General features: G+C 40.9%; 1 protein-coding gene and 1 long non-coding RNA gene across 4 annotated transcripts in view; one reads left to right on the top strand and one right to left on the bottom strand.

Annotated features, from left to right (window-relative positions):
• Positions 1-18510, bottom strand: part of CCDC91 (coiled-coil domain containing 91) — a 122880-nt gene extending 104370 nt beyond the window's left edge. Inside the window, exons 1-2 of one of the 3 annotated variants that reach the window (XM_032106552.1) lie at positions 18426-18510; positions 16843-16990 (exon numbers count right to left, since the gene is read on the bottom strand). The gene's annotated coding sequence lies outside the window, so the exon portion shown is untranslated. Of the gene's footprint in view, positions 1-16842; positions 16991-18376 lie in introns of all 3 variants that reach the window. The other 2 variants (XM_032106550.1, XM_032106551.1) reach the window with 2 other exon arrangements.
• On the top strand, positions 1902-19716 carry LOC116442904. The gene is made up of 3 exons (XR_004239689.1): positions 1902-1912; positions 9362-9366; positions 19634-19716. It is a non-coding gene; the product is annotated as an uncharacterized LOC116442904 (long non-coding RNA).
• Positions 19717-19946: the final 230 nt, after the last annotated feature.

Below are 19946 nucleotides of genomic sequence, written 5' to 3'. Positions count from 1 at the left end.
CTGATACAGACTTTTCTCCTGATCTATACCAATTACAGCTGAGGATAAGCATGTGGCATCTTAAAAACTTGTAATAGCTACTAAGCCATATATTGGAAAATTTTTATTACAGAATACACATATCCCAAGGGATACCTAGCCCAAGAAAGACCAGAATATGAATGCACAGCATAATGGAAATGAAAATATAGTTAGAGCATCTGTAAAATTTCCTAAAGAAGAAAAACCACCTTAACATTTCTGCATGCTGTGTGTCCTACCCCATCATAAGACAGTGAAAACCAGGCATCACCAAAATGCCAGTGTTCTCCATCACATTCCAGTGTGGATTCCATCACAAAAAGAGACATGTGGGAAACCTCCCCTGCCAGGAGGCAGAGTGCTGGTCAGCTCCCAGAGTGAAAGGCACAGCGACAGGGCTGTTAGAAACTTCATTTCAACAGGGGACAGAAGCCTGCCCACACACACAGTGAATTAGGATACTTCAAGGTTATGGGGAAAAAGAAGACAACACAGAATGTGCCAGAGCAATTCTTCCCTGGAAACCGAGGCTGGTTCATTTAGCCTGGAGAAAAGGAGGCTCAGGGGGATATTATCAGCCTCTACCACTCCCTGACAGGAGGGTGCAGCCAGGTGGGGGGCAGGCTCTTCTCTGATGTACAAAGCGATAGCAGAAGAGGAAATGGCCTAATGCTGTGCCAGGGGAGGTTTAGATTGGATATTAGGGAAGATTTCTTCACCAAAAGAGTTGTCAAGCATTGGAACAGGCTGCTCAGGCACGTGGTTCAATCACAGTCCCTGGAGGTATTTAAAAGACGCGTAGATGTGGCACTTGGGGCTGTGGTTCAGGGGTGGCCTTGGCAGTGGGAGGTTAATGGTTGGACTCCATGATCCTAAAGGTCTTTTCCAACCTAAATTATTCTATGATTTCAATGCCAGTACTGACTTAATAAACACTTACTAAATTCTAATAATATTAAGACCTTTCTAATAAAAAAAAAAAAAAACAAAAAAACAAACCAACAACCCCAAAAAAGTCAGCAGATGCAAACCCACCTATTTTATAGCAGTAGTTGCTTATATTACCATCAATTACACTCAAATCTCTGGTACTTTTAAGAAAAATGAAAGCCTGGTCAATTGTAACGAATTTTCTTCCACAGCCCAAATAAAGCAGCACAACATTAAAGGAATCTCAATTTAGTTTGCAAAGTCTCTCAGGACAACTGATGCAACCCAATCTGAAAGCAAGGCCAGCTCAGGCATTGCTTAACGCCACACACAGTCAAGTTTAGAGTATCTGCAAGGACTGAGACTTTAGTTGAACAAGCAGCAGCAGTCAAGCACTGGGGCAAATACCCAGGGAATTTTCTCTTCTATTCACCCTTCTGGTCTATCCATTGATCCATTTATTCTGGACAATCTCCAGGTTTCAATACTTAGGGATGAGAACAGCACATTAAGGAATGTGACAATAAAAGTCAAGGACTGATTTACACAGAACAGAATTTGTAAACCAAATGGCAATATCTAAAATTCTTCTATCAATTCCTTCAGTGAATCTAAGAATTATTAGAAGGAGAAAGAGAGAGAGAGAAAGAGAGAGAGAGAAAGAGAGAGAGAGAAAGAGAGAGAGAGAAAGAGAGAGAGAGAAAGAGAGAGAGAGAAAGAGAGAGAGAGAAAGAGAGAAAAATCAACAACAAAACCATTTTTACCACTTAGTCCTTTTCTCAGGAGACACCCCCTGAAGTAAAAGATCCAGATCCTGCAAGAAGCAGGTAAGATTCTATATCCTATGATGTGATGTTCCACACCTACCATTAGTAATTTTGAAATAATTCTACTTTCACATACCAATGCTCTAAGTACAAAACAATACCAGAAAAAGTTGTAGCATTTGTAACAGCTTAATGTAACAAGACCATCTTACACAATCTGTAAGACTTCCATAACTGCCTTTCCGACTGCAAAAGCATTTTTAGAAGAACAAAGAACCATATATAAAAAACCACTAAAAAATACACCTTTTTCTTTAGCTTCATATAGCCTTTATAAAAGAAATTTGAATAATCATTAGAAATAATATTCTCATCTTCAAGGTACTGAACTAGTATAAAAAAAACCGTCAGAAACTCCACAAAAACTGGTATTAAGATAATCTACAAAATAAATTCCACAAAAATTTGTGGTTTAGAATTTGAGGGCACTCTTCTTCAGCATATACTTTTAGCTTTTATAAACAGTGAGCAAAGCAAGAAAAAGCAATAAAGTGAAAATTCCAAGTCCATTTCACTTCCGTAGCTCAGACACAGCTACACAAAAAAGAAATCAAGAGTTCCAGTTTTATCCACAAAAGGAAAATGAGAGCTCCTACAGAGAAGGCAGGTACTGGTTTTCAAATTCACTTATGACATAGGAGGGAAAAAAAAAAAAAACCACACCACCACTGCCTTGTGTGGAAAACATATTCAAGAACTGTCAATTACTCAACTATATCCTAAAAGAAACTAACAGAGAAAACCAGGAAACCCATGTTCTCTGAAATTTCCCCCAACTTTGACAATCATCTACTTAAAAAATACCAACTTCTTCTCTCTAGAAATTCAAAGATGATTTCAAATTTCAAATAATACCTTACCTACTCCAGAGGAAGTATTAAAATACGGTATTATTCAGCATATTTCAGTATCTGCAGACCCTATCTTTGCCAAGATTTAATTCTAACAGCTTCAGTAACTCAAGAGTTAGATCTTCAGTCTTCACCTTCTTAGACCTTCAGTCTTCACCATAGTTGGTTTATTGTGACCAGAACATGGAAAAGCTAGTTTTTGCTTTATAAAAATAAAGGATCACACAGTTAACTAGTTTTTACATTTCTCTAATGGCCCTCTCTAAGCTTTCTCTTTCACACATACCTTTTTACTTCAAAAGCCACACATTTTTACAAAATGTACATAAACTTCTGTGAGAAGTCTGGCGAAGTTGATACAATTCAAACATACTGTGCTTTGGAGGAAATCCCTCTCTTCTCACCAGGCCTTCTCCCCATCCACCTCCAAAAAGAAATCTCAGAAAGTACCTTGAATTAAACTGGAATTAAACATTCCTGTTTAGCACAGCCAGGCAATACCTATAATTAATCAACATCAAGTCCAGAACAGCAATCTCTGAACCCTGATTGAGACTAATGACAATCAGAAGGCCTGGAATTCAGTTCGTATTCTAAAGAAAAAAAAAAAAAAAAGGTGAGAAAAGCCTGACTTGTCATCTGCTAATTAGGTCACAAATATCAGACACCATGGGTCCCACAAATGCCTGAGAAAAAGTGACTATAGCAGACTAATAACTCTCATACTTAAAGTATTCTCATTTTACTGGAACCCATAAATTGGACGCAGTCTTCTGAAAGACAGAGCCAGGCTGTTCTCAGAGCTGCACTGGGATTAGGACAAAACCCTTAGGACAGAAGTTGGAATAGTGAAAATGGTGACCAGGTATTGGAACAGGCTGCCTACAGACATGGTGGACTCCTCATTCCTGAGGATAATCACAAAGAATTCAAGTGGACAGGGCCATGACCCACGTGCTCTAACCAGACCTGCTTTAAGCAGCAGTTTGGATAAGAAAACCTCCAAATGCCCCTTCCACAGATGGTCTATTTTTCAATGTATTCAGTTTGATCCAGAACAGTATCATTAAAAGAAAAAGTGAATCCATTTTTGACATTGTTCTTCAGCTGAACTGTACTAATAATTACCAACGTCTGTCCAAGATCATTTATGACTGAATTTGCTGACGACAGAAGAACCAACCTCAAAAGAGGAACATGAAAGGGAAAGAGTAGCTCTAGAATCTTCATTGCTGTAGGAGGAATAAAAAGAGGGAAAGCCTAATGAAGTGTACCGGAAAGGAGCCTAGGGGAAAGATGGAGAGAGACTACTGACAAGGGCCTGGAGTGACAGGACAAGGGGCAATGGCTTCACACTGACAGAGAGCAGGTTTAGTTTGGATATGAGGCAGAAATTGTTCCCTGTGAGGGTGGGGAGGCCCTGGCACAGGTTGCCCAGAGAAGCTGTGGCTGCCCCATCCCTGGAAGTGTTGAAGGACAGGTTGGATGGGGCTCTGAGCAATCTGGGATAGTGGAAGATGTCCCTGCCCATGGCACGGGGGTAGAGTGAGATGATCTTGAAGGCCCCTTACAGCCCAAACCATTCCATGATTCTATGTTTCTATGAAATATTTTCATCATAAGTTCAAAGAAAAAATATCTTACATAAATCTCTGTACTCAACAGAAATGTTTCTTGAAAAAGGCTGAGGTGAACTTTTGGCATTAAGAAAAAAAATCCCGACAAGAAAGCAAAACTGCATGGGGATGCTTCTTCTTTGGAAGTAATAAAATACTTTGTTAATTCATTAATTCATTCAAAACCATTCCTAGGAATCACTAAATGGTACTATCTGATCGTGAACATGCTAAGACATCTACAAATAGCAACTCTTTTTCTCAAAAAGAAAAGTCTAATGCTTCATAATGTATCAATGGTTCTTTGAGCCGGTTTCAGTAGTCTCAGCCTGTATCTTCCTCTTGGCCTTGACAGACACAGTGCTTTGAAATTCAGGGCTTCCCTCACAAGAAAAGAGCTGATGTCAGTTCCAAGAACTTCATGCAACTGGGCACTCCAATTATATGCTTAATTTTTGTACAGTGCTGATTTAGGAACACAGTCTTTTTACTTAGAAGCAAATAAAGGGTACAGAAACATCTCCTGCTAAGCGTTTGGGAATGCTAGGACAAACCGTGGCCTTTCTTCCACAGTTCACATCTGATAAACTTAAGAAATGGAGGGTTTAAAAGTAAAATACAAGGGTCACAGGTGTTTCAAATGCATTCCCACTGAAAATATTACTGAGCTTCAAGAACTCACACTGACAACGGAAATTCTTCTGCTTCTCCACGTTACTGTCAGTAAGCACTGTTAGTAATTGTAATCAATTCTTTTTACCTGCAAATCACAGTAATGTGCTTAAATAGAACTTAAAAAAGAGGTGTCTGCACAACGGAGAAGCTTCCCAAAAGTAAAAGGCACCAAGTTCTGCCTTAAGCAAACTTTGTCACAGAACAGGTATGTGAAAATAGAAGGTTTGACACAATCTTAGTAAGAGCATCATAGCAACACAATTTAATATAACAACATGTCAAACAAAAATCTAAGTCTTTGAATGCATGCTTGTATGGATGTGTGGTAACTTGCACTAATAAATGCCATTAACATCATGAAAAGAGTGCTCAGGACCTTTCATATTAAGAAGGAATATATGCTTTACAGGAAAATAAAAAGTAAAAAAACCCAAAAAACAAAACCCAGGGTAACACCAGGTTTTGTACACCATGATGCATTGCCTAGGAAAATCTGCTGCTGAGCGAATCACTTATTCTAAAAACCAGCACTCCTTCACCAGAAGAAGAATCTTTAAAGTAAAAAAAGAAAAAAACCCTTAAAAATTCTGTAGATCATCTTGTTATACACTTAAAATGAGGCTTTTTATCTTAATTAGAAGTAAAGTAAGATAGCAAAGGTCTCAATATAAAGGATAACCAGTAGACCTGATAGTTAAATATTATGAAAATGATACTCTTTTCCTTTAACTTACATGTAGAAAGTTCACAAAAACTGTGAAATGTCAGCGTTTACAGGTTATCATTCTAATCTTATGTGAGAAAAGCTGACACGTGACCATGGATACTTGAAAAAAAAAAAACCCAAAGAACCAAAAAACCCCACAAAACCAGCAGCACATGGAAAGATAGGATTATACTAAGTAAATACATTATGTAAAATAGAATTATACTAAATAAAAATACACAGCATTCCTTTATTATTCCTCTATTATTCTTTTATTATTCTGTGTCTCCTAATGGACTGGAAGACTCACTTTTCCAATTAATAAAACAACTCCCCTCAGCTTCCTCCAAACCCTGGAAGTACAGTACTTCTCACAGGGAAAGGTGTTCATTTCAGGCAAGAAAAAAGATATTAAGCTATTTCTCTGACATGAGATGACATTATCAAAAAGAATAACAATTATGTCTCAGATTTTCAAGTCTTTCTGATTTTATATGACTCAGTTGCAAATCTTGAAAAAGAACACCTTAAATAACTCTAATAATATTCATTTCCCCCAATCACCTATTAGAAATTCAGATTTTATGGAAGTTTAATGCAAAAACTGAAACACAACATGACTGGTCATTTAAAAAACCCTTTAAATCCTTTGTTTTGCAAGCTCTAGCTATACAGTTAGAAGCAGAAAAGGCCAGATATTACTTTCCCTCCCATACAGAAAGAAGAAAGCATCATCACTGCACCTTTTTCTCCCTTTACTAATACTTAAAAAGAAGACTTGATGACTTTTTGTTCACATATTAAGCAGATTAATTTAATTTTCCATGCAGTCCTAAAGAGATGGTTCAGTTCATGAAGAAGCAATTCATGACGTGACTTAAAATTCATTTTCATATGACTCTTACAAAGCAAACTGGAGAGGTTTCACATTGTCCAACTCCCAACTCATAAACAAGTAAAATGAAAATCCTAATGTGCTTTCCAACAGAAAACACTGCTGCCAGAATGTCTGTGCACATTATCCTTTTTTCATCATCTTCAGTTTTGGTCTGCTCCTAAGCACGCAACACAACACTTTTCATCACATGACCTTTGACCAAATGGGTATTATCATAATTATATGTTCTCTGTTGCAATCAAAAAAAAAAAAAAAAAAAAATTTACTTCTCACAGAAAAGGCTGATTGCCACCAATGCCTTTGTAATACGCTGAGGGAGCTGCAAACACAGATTCCAGATCAGGCCAGAGTGAAAACGGGATTAGGGCTCAACACCTAAATACTTTTCTTTTAATCAGATCACAGTACTTTAAAATAATTTATTTCTTCAGATTGATTCTTTATGCATTTCTAGAATACAGTTCTTCTCTAGTCCCAAAGCTTTTGACAAGGACTTGTCAGCCCTACCACGCCCTTGTCAGAAAGAGGGAGATGTTTCCTAAAAAGTCCCATACTCAGCAAGTTACCAGGACATTTAGGTACCAAGTATGTGAGGAAGGCTCTGATACCAAGAATATCACATGTCAGTTAACAATTAAGTAAAAATTATTTCTCATTCAAGAAGAGTTAAACTCCCCCAACTCCAAATCAATAGACAAAACCAAAATGCTCCACATCTTCCTGGTCTAAAAGAAACCAATTGTTCCTTCTCCCATGTCATTTATTTTAAATCACAATTTTATGTGTCCTCTAAGACCTTTGTTAAGCTGGAAATAAATGCATGCCTAACAGATATTCATCCTAAAGTATAAAACTTCCATACACACAGAACACATGAACAAGAACAAAACAGTAATAAGCTGTAGTGGACACTTAGTTATTTATACAAGCACACAGTGAAACTGGAAATAATATACTTGAGAATTCATGGAATTATTTAAGGTAGCAAGGGCCTTACATATTCATGGAGCTTAATGGCTTTTGAAACCAGCACTGTTTAAAGAGAACTACTGAAATTTATCCAGAAATTACTATGCAAAACTATCCCTTCTGGCAATGCTGTGAAAACCGGCAGAACATTCGGGTTCCAAAGTGCAAACTACATGTAGAGTGATATCTTTTAACTACATTAATTATTGGGCAATTACATAGTCTTCAGTCAGCAAAATTCCCAATGAAAACAAGTTCTGCTTGACTAAAGTCAGCAAGAAAAAACTTGAATATTTGAACAATAACCATTAATGCCCTACACTTACACTCAACAGTAATTAAAAAAACTGCATTTAGCAATTAAAAGTTCCAGGTGATAACTATAATTTTCTGTAGAGGCTTTGACAAAAAAATGTATGTGAATAGACAACTTCAAGCTAATCCAGTCGTCTTCTAAAATATATGATTGTAAAAAACAGAATTAACAGAATTAACAGAATTAACTCACAACTATCTTCTTCACTCATAATGAGTAGTATGTTAGGTTACTCCTACAATCAAATTACTACCTTCCCCAGGACAAATACTGCTCACTGCACAACTTACACAAAAAATTATCGTAAAACATTTCACTAAATAGGAACAACAACAAAAAAGTTTTTATTTTTAATCCAAAATGCCAAAAACAATTTTAAGAAATTCAAATCCAGCACATTTCACGAGAGCAACTGCTCAGGAGGGAGCCTGGCTGGCAGGAACCAGAATTCTGGCCAGGAGCCTGCCTGTTCCAGTCTACCTAAGACTAGAACTAAACCCAGCTCTAAGAATGCTGGTCTCCTTTCAGCCTTCCCATACTGTATGATCTGTTTACCCACTGCTTTTCTCATCCCATATTGTTCCCCCCACTTTCCCCTGCCCCTAGCCCTGGCCATTCCCTCGGGCTCTCCCTATTGGTTCCTGTACCCCAACTCCGCCCATGTACAGCCCCATAGCCCCTGAGCAAACCCCCTGCGCCTGAATCAGGAGGTCTCTCTGCCTTTGGGGATCACCAGGATGGGATGTAACCTTTAAAGGTCCTCTGAAACCCTCAGGGAGGGACCCTTCTCACCTCCTTTGCCATCACTGGGTTGTAGAGCTGATAGCTGGCCAGAGCAAAAGTGCGGGGCCATCCAAAAATGAAAAGGACAGAATGGCTGCCCTGCCCTAAGCAGCCCCGCTGAGCTCCCAGGGAAGGCTGCAGCTTGCTAAACTAAACCTAGCGCTGCAACACCACACTTTATTATTTGGTGTGTGGTTCTATAACTCAAACCTAATGGAGGGACCGGGACTGGATTAATGAGCAAAAACTAGTCCGTAGCCTCTGCTGTACCAAAAATACTGTCAGTGTCCTATCCTTTGTCAGCTTTACCAACTCCACATGTTCTGCAGTCATGTACAGTTAAATCAAGTTAAATACACATAATTTTTAAAATATAATAATTTTTCCATGGGATTCAATGTGGAAATAAAATTTAACATTAAAAAAAAAATCTTAAAACACAAAACTCTTATTTATTAACTAGACACTAATCAGATCATGGCGTATTTTACGCCACGAGGAAATTGGAAAGATTTTAGCATAGATGCTACTGGAAGACAACCATTTAAAATCAAAATGTATTCTGTTTTTGCAACAACTTTGTTACCTTTTTTCTTTTAAGAAAAAATATTCAAGTATGTTAGGAGAATTACTTCATTTCTGAGTGTGTTTTACATACACTACATCTAGATCATCACTTACAAAAAGTGATTTACATTTTTGTAACTATTTTTGAACACTCTCACTACTCAAGTATTGATCCATTTTACTAAAAACATGTTTAATACAGTTCACGTCACAATAACTCAATAACTTAACCTCTTCTGTCTTTCCTAAACACACTCTGGAATACATTAAAGCAATTTAGCAAGTCAGTATCTTGTCAAAACATTGTGAAACCTTTTACTGATAAGTTCATTTTCTGACAGTATTACCTTGGGCCCTTATAAATGCATGACAAAGGTGGTTTACTTCTAAAGGTATGCTCTGAAAGTACTAAGGTTTTATACTACATAATTTCAGCTTGTTATAATAAAAAAGAAAAAAAGAAATACAAAACAAAACCCAAAAAGTCAACTACTAACTTTGCTCAACTGTGAAAGTATCACTGGGGCAACACAGGTCTGTGTACATAGATGTAGATATATATATAGATATAGATATATATATATATATATGTAGATATATATAAAGAGAAAGACAAAGAACACACATTTTCAGATAGTAAAACAAAAAAGGATCTACGTATAGCAAAGTCTTTGGGGCACACAGTCAATTTAAATGTAGTATTTTCCAAACGGAAGTCTAATTTGCCTCAGTTTTTGAAATTTTCAAGCACATTAGTACTTGTCTCTTCTCCACTTAAACAAGATTCTTAAACCAATATTGCCCTTTCAACCCCAACTGAGGGCAAGTCAGGCCTCTTTATAAACCTTAAAGGCAGTTCATGAGTGCATTTATAAGGATAATTTAACTAAATCCCAGGTACCTTCATTATTGATGGAAGTTATATAGCTGTATCACACACTTTTTAAGCACTCCTTAACTAGTAAAAGTATTCACAAAGGTCCTAAAGCAGAAGCTATTTTTTATGTTCTAACAGTAAAATTAATCTGGTCCTGGAGTAACAGTATCTCATTTTATCATTCATCACACTGTGATAAATCCTAAATTTCTGTAAGAGTCATTTTTAAGTGGAGTAAACAAAAGTGGTTTTAAACTCATTTCCTGAGACCCCTTCCAGAGTCAGTTCACAATGCTATTGTCCATCAGTGCTAACCAAATGTGCAGGAACTTATCTGGGGGAAAAAATAAAGAAAGGGGGGGGGGGCGGGGGGGGAGAAGTGTCTTGGGTAAACATCAGAGGAGAGGCCAAAAGAAAGGGGGGGGGGGGCGGGGGGGGAGAAGTGTCTTGGGTAAACATCAGAGGAGAGGCCAACAAAGCAGATATCCTGGTGTGAGTGTGTTACAGCCTACCCAACCAGGATGAAAAGACTGATGAAATATTCTCTGAAGGACTGGGAGAAATCTCACAATCACTGGCCCTTGGTTCTCATGTGGAACTTCAATTTACCAGGTATCTGCAGAGGGGAAACAGGACTGCAAGGATGGCATGAGGTCCTGCAGGGAGGAATTTAGGAGGGCCCAAGCCCAACTAAAACTTAACCTGGCTACTGCACTAGTACAATAGTACAAAAAAACAATACAAAAATGATTTTATAAATACAATAGCAACAAAAGAAGGGTTAAATCTCCATCCTCATTGGATGCAGGGGAAAGTAATAGTGAGAAAGGATGAGGAAAAGGCTGAGGTACTTAGTGCTGTCTTCACCCCAGTCTTCGGTAGCAAGACCAGGTGTCCCCAGGGTACCCAGCCCTGAGCTGAAAGAGAGGGAGAGGGAGCAGAAAGAACACCCACAACCCAGAAGAAGATGCTCATTGAGTGACCTGCTGTGCCTCAGACACACACAGGTCTGCAGGGCTGGCTGGGATTCACCTGAGGGTGCTGAGCAAGCTGCTGAAAGAGCCCACAGAGCCACTTCCAGTCACTTACCAGCAGTCCTGGCTAATTAGGGAGGTCCCAGTTGGCTCCGATCTAGAAACAGAGAGGGAAGGATGATCTGACCTGATCTCCTCTGACAAGGTGACCCACTTTTTGCATCAGGCAAAGGCTTTGGATATTGTTTACCTGGACTTTCAGTAAAACTTATCTTTTTCCAAAGGCTTCACCTGGAGAAACTGGCTGCTCCTGGCTTGGACATGTGCATTCTTTGCTGCATAAAATAAATGGCTGGGTGGACAGGCCCAGAGGGTTGTGAATGGAGTGGCTGAGGGAGCTGGGAAAGGGGCTCAGCCTGGAGAAAATGAGGCTCAGGGGGGACCTTCTGGCTCTCCACAACTCCTTGACAGGAGGGTGCAGTCAGGTGAGGGTTGGGCTCTGCTCCTAGGGAACAAGGGACAGGACAAGGGTAAATAGCCTCAAGCTGTGCCAGCAGAGGTTTAGATTGGATATTGGGAAAAAAAATTCTTCGCTAAAACCATGGTCAAGCACTGAAAAAGGGTACCCAGGGCAGTGGTGGAATCACCAACCCTGGAGGTATGTAAAGACATGTGGATGTGGTTAGTGGTGAACTTGGCAGTGTGAGGCTAATGGTTGGACCCTTGGAGGTCTTCTCCAACCTTAACAATTCCATGATTTCAAACTAAGTACAACTTTTCTTCAATCTACAGTTGATCAGGCCAAGATACTGATTTTTTACTGTGACAGCTTATGAGCTAAAAGCAAGCTGACTGTGGCATGTGCATCATGTGGAAACCTCTTCAGAAACTCACTGTTAGACTATTTCAGAAGCTGCACCCCATGGAAAGTCCTTTTTAAAAGCATAGCTGGCAAATGCATGCCAAAATATTTTCGTTTCCATCTAAGTCTACACTAAATCCAATCCTCAGAGACAGGATTTCCACTTTATTTCTCTCTATACACACACACTAAGCTCAAGAACGGTAACATAGTAAAGTGTTGTTAAAGTTTTGAAAAAAGCAAGCCTAGCACAAAGAACTTGACTGTAGGTCTCTTTTCCTCAGAAATTTAAAAAAATCCCAAACATCACTGTGTTCTGCAGTAAATAAAAGATATTTAAGCAAAAACATACATATTTAATATAAATGGATACTAAAACAAATTCAAAGTAAAGCAATTCCATCTTTCTCTAAGTCTACCTCAAGATAAAATAACTCAATTCTAGCAGTGGGTTCTGGCAAAGTATTTAATGAGGAACGAAGAACTACAAGACCAAGTTTTGGCAACAATACATAAAATATTGGATAGCTTTTACCTGCATTCACTTTATTCAGAAACCTTAGGAGACACAGAATGAACATTAAGGAAACACAGAATGAATTTATAATATTTAGTACATTATTTAGTACATTTATTTATTTACAATCTAACCAAAGTTTAGAAAGCAAAACCATGTCTAAACCTTTGGACATTTTGTATTTTGAATCTTCAAATTTTTTTGTGGGATTATTTCACTTGAATATAAACACCTGGGAAGGAAACAAAAATTACTCTGAGCTTCTAATTTTAAGGCTTGTAGGGTTGTTACAAAGAATCCTTTCATAATCTTGTATATCGAAATCAAATTGCTTTTGAATTGATGCAATGGATTGTTAGTTTCTGCTTCCCAGACGAAGGGGGGTTGTTCAGCTGGGTTTTTAAATGTTAAACTACTTCCAGGGCTAGGTTAAGCAACCTGTTTCGCTGTAGGAGATTATATTCACTTTTTGTGAGTATGGTTATTAACTGATGAAGCACCTCTAAACCTGCTCACCTTCTTCCAGATTTCTTCTGCCTTCAGCCAATGTGCCCAAAGAACATGTGCAACAGCAAGGATGTCTACAGCAGTGATTTTCTTGAAAAGTCCACAGCTTAGAGCAAGCATCCCTTTCAGCTCATATTTATTCACCTCTCCCACAGCTGCATCTGCTCCCCAGACTGTTCACAGAATAGGATAGTTCCAGCTACAAGGGACTTGCAGCAATCATCTGGTCCAACAGCCTGAGCCCTCACCAGAAGTCAGAGCACATTAGGAAGGGAATTGTCCAAGTGCCTCTGAGACACGGACATGCCTGGGGCACCGGCCACCTCTCTGGAAGCCTCCCCCCTGCCTGGCCACCCTCATGGAGGGCACCCCTCAGCCTCCCTCTCTCCAAACTGCACAAACCCGAAAGTCCTTGCCTGCTCCTCACAGGACGTGCCTTCCATTGTATCCATACTGAGGTATGGAATTTCCACTCCATTTTCATACTCACTCATTGTCATTTGAAGGGGATGATTGCAATTGGTGAATTTTTCACCTACTCAGATCAAAAGATGTGGTGCCTTGGTGTGGCTGTGCTGCCACACGAGAGCTCTCAAGAATGCAGTGGTTCACAGCCGGAGTACAATTCTCCAGCAGGTACAAAAGCTGAAACACAATCAGCCAGCATGCTCAAACACTGATAGCAATGCCCCCGTGAACTGCTTTTCTAGAAATAACACAGCACATTAAATCCCTTTTTAAGTCCTTTGTTGAAGGAAAAGCAACAGCTCTAGTAATAGATCCAAGGCTACAGCCTTGAAATCACTAGTTTTCACACTGGAATAATTTGAGTTTGGTTTTGCACCTCAAGATGTGCTTGCACACCTTAAATCCTTCATTTCCAAAGAAATCAAGTTTTAAATACTGTCAGCCCTTAGTGCCAGATTCCAACTGTACTCTTCCAAGCAACCTACCCTCCAGCAGAGATTGCTTTGCCCTGTACACATCTGCTACAGCCTCATAACCCAGAGGAAAGTTGAATAAAAGCAGAAGTCTCAATTTGGAACCACCCCTACTAGCAGCATAAATTATTTTAATTACTTTTTCCAAAAGCAAACAAACGGTCCCAACCATTACTGTTGCACAGTCACCTAAAATCAGTTTATATATGTGCACAAAAATTTGCCATCTTTTCCAGGACTGCACTAAAATGAGAGGAATATTGCTGAAGTCTATGGAAGAACGGGTCAAGATCTGACTTACGTTTCACTGCAAGTGAAAACTTGCCTGACTAGTTAATATTTGAGTATTATGATGCCATATGTTATCAGATAAGGAGGTTCAAATTTGGTTTTTTAATCAAGGAAACTGCTGAATAGGTGAAAACTCTACATTCTAAAACTTACCACAGTTGTTCATGGGAACCCTAAAAATCAGAATTTAGCCCTGTATCATTTTCACTAAGTGGAGGTTTTTAAAGACCTCAGAGTTTCACAAACTCCCTGAGATTTTAGATCTTTTTTTTTGTACTAAATAAGCACTATAGTTTAGACATACTTGATTTTCTAAAAAATAGAAGTCTTGCAAATACAACCAAAGACATATTTTAAGCTAAAGCCATTTCCAAATTCTTCTCTGAAAGACATACAAAACTGGAATTTTTATCACTCCAATGACAAATAGAAAAACCTGCTTTTCTTTCATAGGCATTAGATAGGTATGATAAACATTTCTCTTTCTGAGGATCCGAAATGGCTTTATAAGTATTATGCCCATTCCTGTAGCTCTAATTCAAAGGATGGGAAAGTTTGCTAGGCAGTGTCTGTTACAAGGTGATCACAGGAAATTTTAGCCTCATGTGTGCCAACCAACTTAAGGCAGACACAGATGTCACATAAAGCTGCTGGAAAACTGCAGAAGAATTCTACAAAAATTACATCCCTAAAAACCTCTTGAGGAACATCCACTGCAACTTGTACACATAAGTAAAAAACTTAATTCACTTTTTTCTTAATTCAGAAAGTCCTCTATGATTACTTAGAAAGAAATTTATGGATACGTAATTCTGTTTCTCCAACCACTCCCTAGAATGGGATTTACATTTTTAATGGTTTAACTGAAAGAGTGGACAGAACTCCCACGAATCATTTCAGTCACACCTAAAATAAATCTGCCAACTGAACAATGAAAAGGAAAAAAGCCTGCTATGTCAGAAAAGCAAAATTCTTCACACTGGTCAATTCCAAACTTCTCAGGACAAACTAATACAAATCCTACTGTATGCTAAGAAAGTTTAGATAATAGAATTCTACATTAAGAAAATGACAAATCACTTCATTTTTATCTGTAAAAATAGTACCACTTCTGGAGACTCAGGTGTGGAGAGCAGGTGCCTTTGCTTAAGGGATGCAAAGTGACGAGGGAATATTAGGATTGCAAGATGCCTTATCAGAAAAGATAAACCCAACCCTCAAATTTAAGGTATTTATTTTTATTAACACCAGCAGGGGTTATTTCCACATAAATCTAAAGCCTTTAGAAGTATGAGATAGAAAAAGGAAAAACAACTCCTGCACTTTGAATTTCTGATGCATTCTCTCATTTATAAATAACAAAGTAATGAAGCTAACAGATGTTAAAATAGTTTCTGAAAGTCACCTTGAAACACTTTTTAGATGATCTGCCACTACACTGCACTTAAAGGTAGATTTAGTCCACTTAACTTAAAATTTAGACTGTGTAGCCTGAGACTTGTAGTGTACTGGGGGGAAAGCCCTACAGAAAGAAAACCAGCTGAAAAAGTTCTGAGTATCAAGACTGGTTTAACAAGAATTTTTCTCCTTCATTATTATGACCAAATTAGTTTTCCATGAGCAGAAAGAACTTTCCTGTAAGGGCACTCGAGCATGAAGCACTGCACAGATGAACAGCAGCAGATTACACCACACACGAGGGTACCGGGCCCTGCACACACCAACCACACCTCATGTGCCTGCACCTGGGCAGGAAGGGGCTGTGGATTTTACTTTTAAGGATTCACAAAAAGTGTGCTTCCATCAAACCTCAAACTTTTTTCCATTTGGTGTTGCAAGCTTTCCTGGAAGCTGGGTTTTCAGCAGGAACCCAGCCAAGTGTTCAGACAGACACTGCACTTAGATATCTGTCTCAGCAGCTCTGTAAAGATGTGGGGAATTATTGCCCTTAAGATTGCGATCCACTTGTTCCTCTGGACCAGAAATAGGCTTCATAGCATAACTGCATTTTGGCACCTCTAAACCTGTGTGGCTGTCATCAGCCTGACAGCACAGAAGCAGCTAACAGTGCCTAGACAGCCAGTACTCTTCACCAAGCTCTGGCAGTAGTTGTCTCACTTGGAAAGAGATATGAAGGAGCTGGCCTCAACAGCCCATGGTGTTCAAAGACATGCAGAAAACAGTCAAGGAGCTCCTAATTAAGTGCAGAAGGACTGAAACTGCATTGAGAGTTCTAGTGAGGCATGGTCTGACCACTGTGCCTCCAAATCCTCGTGAAGGTTTATGTGTGAACATAACAGAAGCCAATGTGTCACCTGGTGTGCTCAGTTTTCAACCATTCTAGGTAGAATCAAACTGGTAGGAAGCCTTAAACTGAATTATAGCAATAGTCAGAGAAAGATTTGGATAAAAACAAATCCAAAGGTGACAGACCCTATTTTAATGCCAGTTGTCCTAATCTGGTGTGTACATGACCCACCCACCCCCTCAGCTGAGCTACAGTAAAACATCACCTCAGCTTCAATGTGCCAGACTAACAGCAGAAAGCATTACTGGTGGAACTACTCACAAAAACACATTGAGCCACAGAGCACATAAATTTATCTCTTGTATTTAATTGTCTTCCTTTCAAAATACTCTTAAGACATTTTAAGAGGCTCTGAAAAAAATTGGTTCTGCGATTATCTACCCTTCATTCAGCATCCAAGCATCACCTGATTGAACACTACTGTGATTTTCTTTCAGATCCTACCAGCATGAGGATCGCTACTGCACTCAACAGACACTGTCTGCCCTGCAGTCTGTGTTTGAGGATGGTCAGCAGCCTGCTTCCAGTATTAGGGAGTGAGAAACTGAGAGCCCCTGAAGGAAAAACAAGGAAGTAATTACAACACTAGCATCAACATTACTTTAGACATTCAAGCCATGGATGTGGAGGCACTCAGAACATGGAAAAAATATATATGGAAGAGCAATTTCTGAAGAGCAGAAAGGCAAACAGCCAGGAAGTGCTGAGAACAAAAACTATTAAGCAGGTCCACTGAAACAGGTGGTCAAGCACTGTGACAAAAACTACCCGAAGTTCCTTTAAAATGCTGCAGTAAGGTGGCAAAAGATGCATTCATGGTGTGCAATTGATAGGCAAAAAGAATTGCTAACATAGGAAAGAAAAACTGCTTATGAGAAATACTAGTCTCCTGACAAGAACCAAAGCTGCAGAGAGAGTTCATCATGACAATATCCCAGAGCAGAATGGGGTCAGGTGCTGAGGTACCAAGAGGACACAATCAACCCTATTTATTACACATATCAGAAGCCTCAAACTCCTAAAATAGTTAAAGACCAGATTTATAGAAAGTGGTTTAGATGCCTGAAGATTCAGAGAGATTTTCAGGAATACTTCAACGCCTAACTCCATTTATAGTAACAGATACTAGGCGCCCATGCACCTCTGAAAAATCAGACAGGATATTTCACAATTGAAAGATTCTGGACAATGTTTGAAAACTTGGCCACGTACAGTTTGACCTTGGAAGCAAAAGAGCAAAGAACTCACAGCCAGGATTTCCAAACCTCTGGGCTAGAGAACTACTCCAAGGGTTCTCCCGTTGACAGGAACACCAGTTTTGTGGTGCAGGGAAGGAAGGTGCAGGGAAGGAAGGCAGGCCCCTGCTGCTCCTCTAAACTACTTCTGAACTCCCCTTTTGCAGCAACCCTTGTCACATCACTAAGGACATCACCAGCATCACACACAAGTGTGAGCGCTGTGGCACAGGGACGGCTCAGAGGGGTCAGGCAGGTGAGGGGGCAGGTGGAGGCAGGTGAGGGCAGATGAAGGTGTGTGAGCTGCAGTACAGGAGGGCTTAGAGGAGGAGTCAGGCAGGTGGAGGCAGGAGAAGGTAGGTGCAGGTAGGTGGAGGCACGAGAAGGCAGGTGAAGGCATGTGGAAGCAGGTGGAGGCAGGAGGAAGCAGGTGGAGCCGGACCTCGCAGGGCCATCCCAGCACCCACGCTCCGGCCGGGCTCTGCCGCCCGCTCGGCCAGCGGGGCTCCTGGCTGTGACCCGGGCGGGCAGGGCCGTGATCCCGGCAGGCAGGGCTGTGAGCCGGGGTTGGCACGGCTGTGATCCAGCCGGGACCAGCGCCCGCTCCGGCCGGCCTGCCCCGGCCCGTCCCCGCTCCCCGCCCGCCGGCGCGGCCTCACCCGGATGTGGATGCGGCCGCCCCCCCACCCCCGCGGCCGAGGTCACCTTGATGCCGCCGAGCTGGATCGTCTGTCCGCAGGCTGCGTTGTCTCACCTTTTGTAAACGCAACTGATGGCGTCAGATAACTTCTACTATAAGAGTTGCTTAATGAAGGAAAGAGCCTTGTGTTTCGAGCAGTGCGTAAGATTACATCACCCGGATAAATATGCATTAGGTAGGCGGAGAGGATTAGATAGGCGGGTCCATGTGGGTTTAGCTATATAAAAGATGCAAGTTATTACCACCTGAGCCTGGTTTCCAGAAAGCTTCGCTGCTGTGCGCTCTTTAGAGAATAAAGAGGATTTATTCTGTAAACTTTCTAAGCTACTCTCTCTGTGTTTAGGGAGCTCCTAAAGTTGGGAATAGTGCCCACAGCGCCGGGAGCTGCTGCTGCTCATCGCGGCCGGGCTCCGGGCCGCCCCCGCCGCTCCCTGTCCCTGCCGGGCAGCCACTAGAGTGACCGCTGGAGTCACCGCTGGAATCGCGGCTGGCATCACCCCCGGCGCCGGTGTCGGAGCAGCCCCGGCCCTGGATGGAGCCTCTGGCCCTTGGCCTTTGGTTCCCGGCCAGTGGTTGCTCACCCAGCCCGACCGGAGCTCGGTGCGTGGCAGAGCAGCAGCGGCGTCCCTTCAGTGTCGTCCCAGAATCACAGGATCCTGAGGGCTGGAAGGGACCTCTGGAAATCATCCAGTGCAACCTCCCTGCCAAGGCAGGGTCACGCAGAGCAGGTGACACAGCGGTGGGTTTGGAATGTCTCCAGAGAGGGAGAATCCACACCCTTCCCGGGCAGCTGTTCTAGTGCTCTGCCACTCTCAATGTAAAGAAGTTCTTCCTCATGTTGAAATGAAGCTTGTTAGGTTTTAGTTTTTAGCCTTTGCTCCTCATACTGTCAATGGGTACCACTGGAAGGAGTCTGGTCCCTCCTCTTGGCACTCCTTTGAGATACTTACCTGCATTAATGAGATCCCCTCTCAGTCCTGTCTTCTCCAGAATAAACAGGCCCAGCTCCCGCAGTCCCTCCTCATCAGAGATGTAGTCCACACTCATCATCGTTGTGGCCCTTCTCCAGTAGCTCCTTGTCTTTCTTGTACTAAGAAGTATCAAAATGAATCAGGAACTGGCAGGACAGTGAGGATTACACCAACCCTGGGAGAGATAAGCCTTTTTGCCATTCTCTGAGAGGACATGGCATAAAGAGGCCAAAATAAGGGCAAGCAGCCAAGTTGTGAACGACATGCTGTGATGAACTGGGAAAACAACAGTGCTGAACCGCTTTTGTGAACAGGACAGTGTCAGTATCTAGTAGATAGATACTTAATGAACAGTACATTGAAAGTCACAGAATTTAAAAGATGTAACATAATGGCACTGGAACAGGACCTTGCAGTGGTTTTCCTATTCCATACTACATGAAGAAATGTGAGATCACAGAATCACAGACTGGTTTGGCTTGCAAAGGACCTTAAAGCTCATCCAGTTCCACCCCTGCCCTGGGTGGGGACACCTTCCACTATCCCAGGTTGTTCCAAGCCCTGTCCACCCTGGCCTTGGACACTTCCAGGGATGGGGCAGCCA

This window comes from Corvus moneduloides, chromosome 4 (assembly GCF_009650955.1).
Source record: "Corvus moneduloides isolate bCorMon1 chromosome 4, bCorMon1.pri, whole genome shotgun sequence".
NCBI classification, from domain to species: domain Eukaryota; kingdom Metazoa; phylum Chordata; class Aves; order Passeriformes; family Corvidae; genus Corvus; species Corvus moneduloides.
Note: the sequence above shows the minus strand (reverse complement) of the source record. Positions and strands in the feature narration are given on the sequence as shown.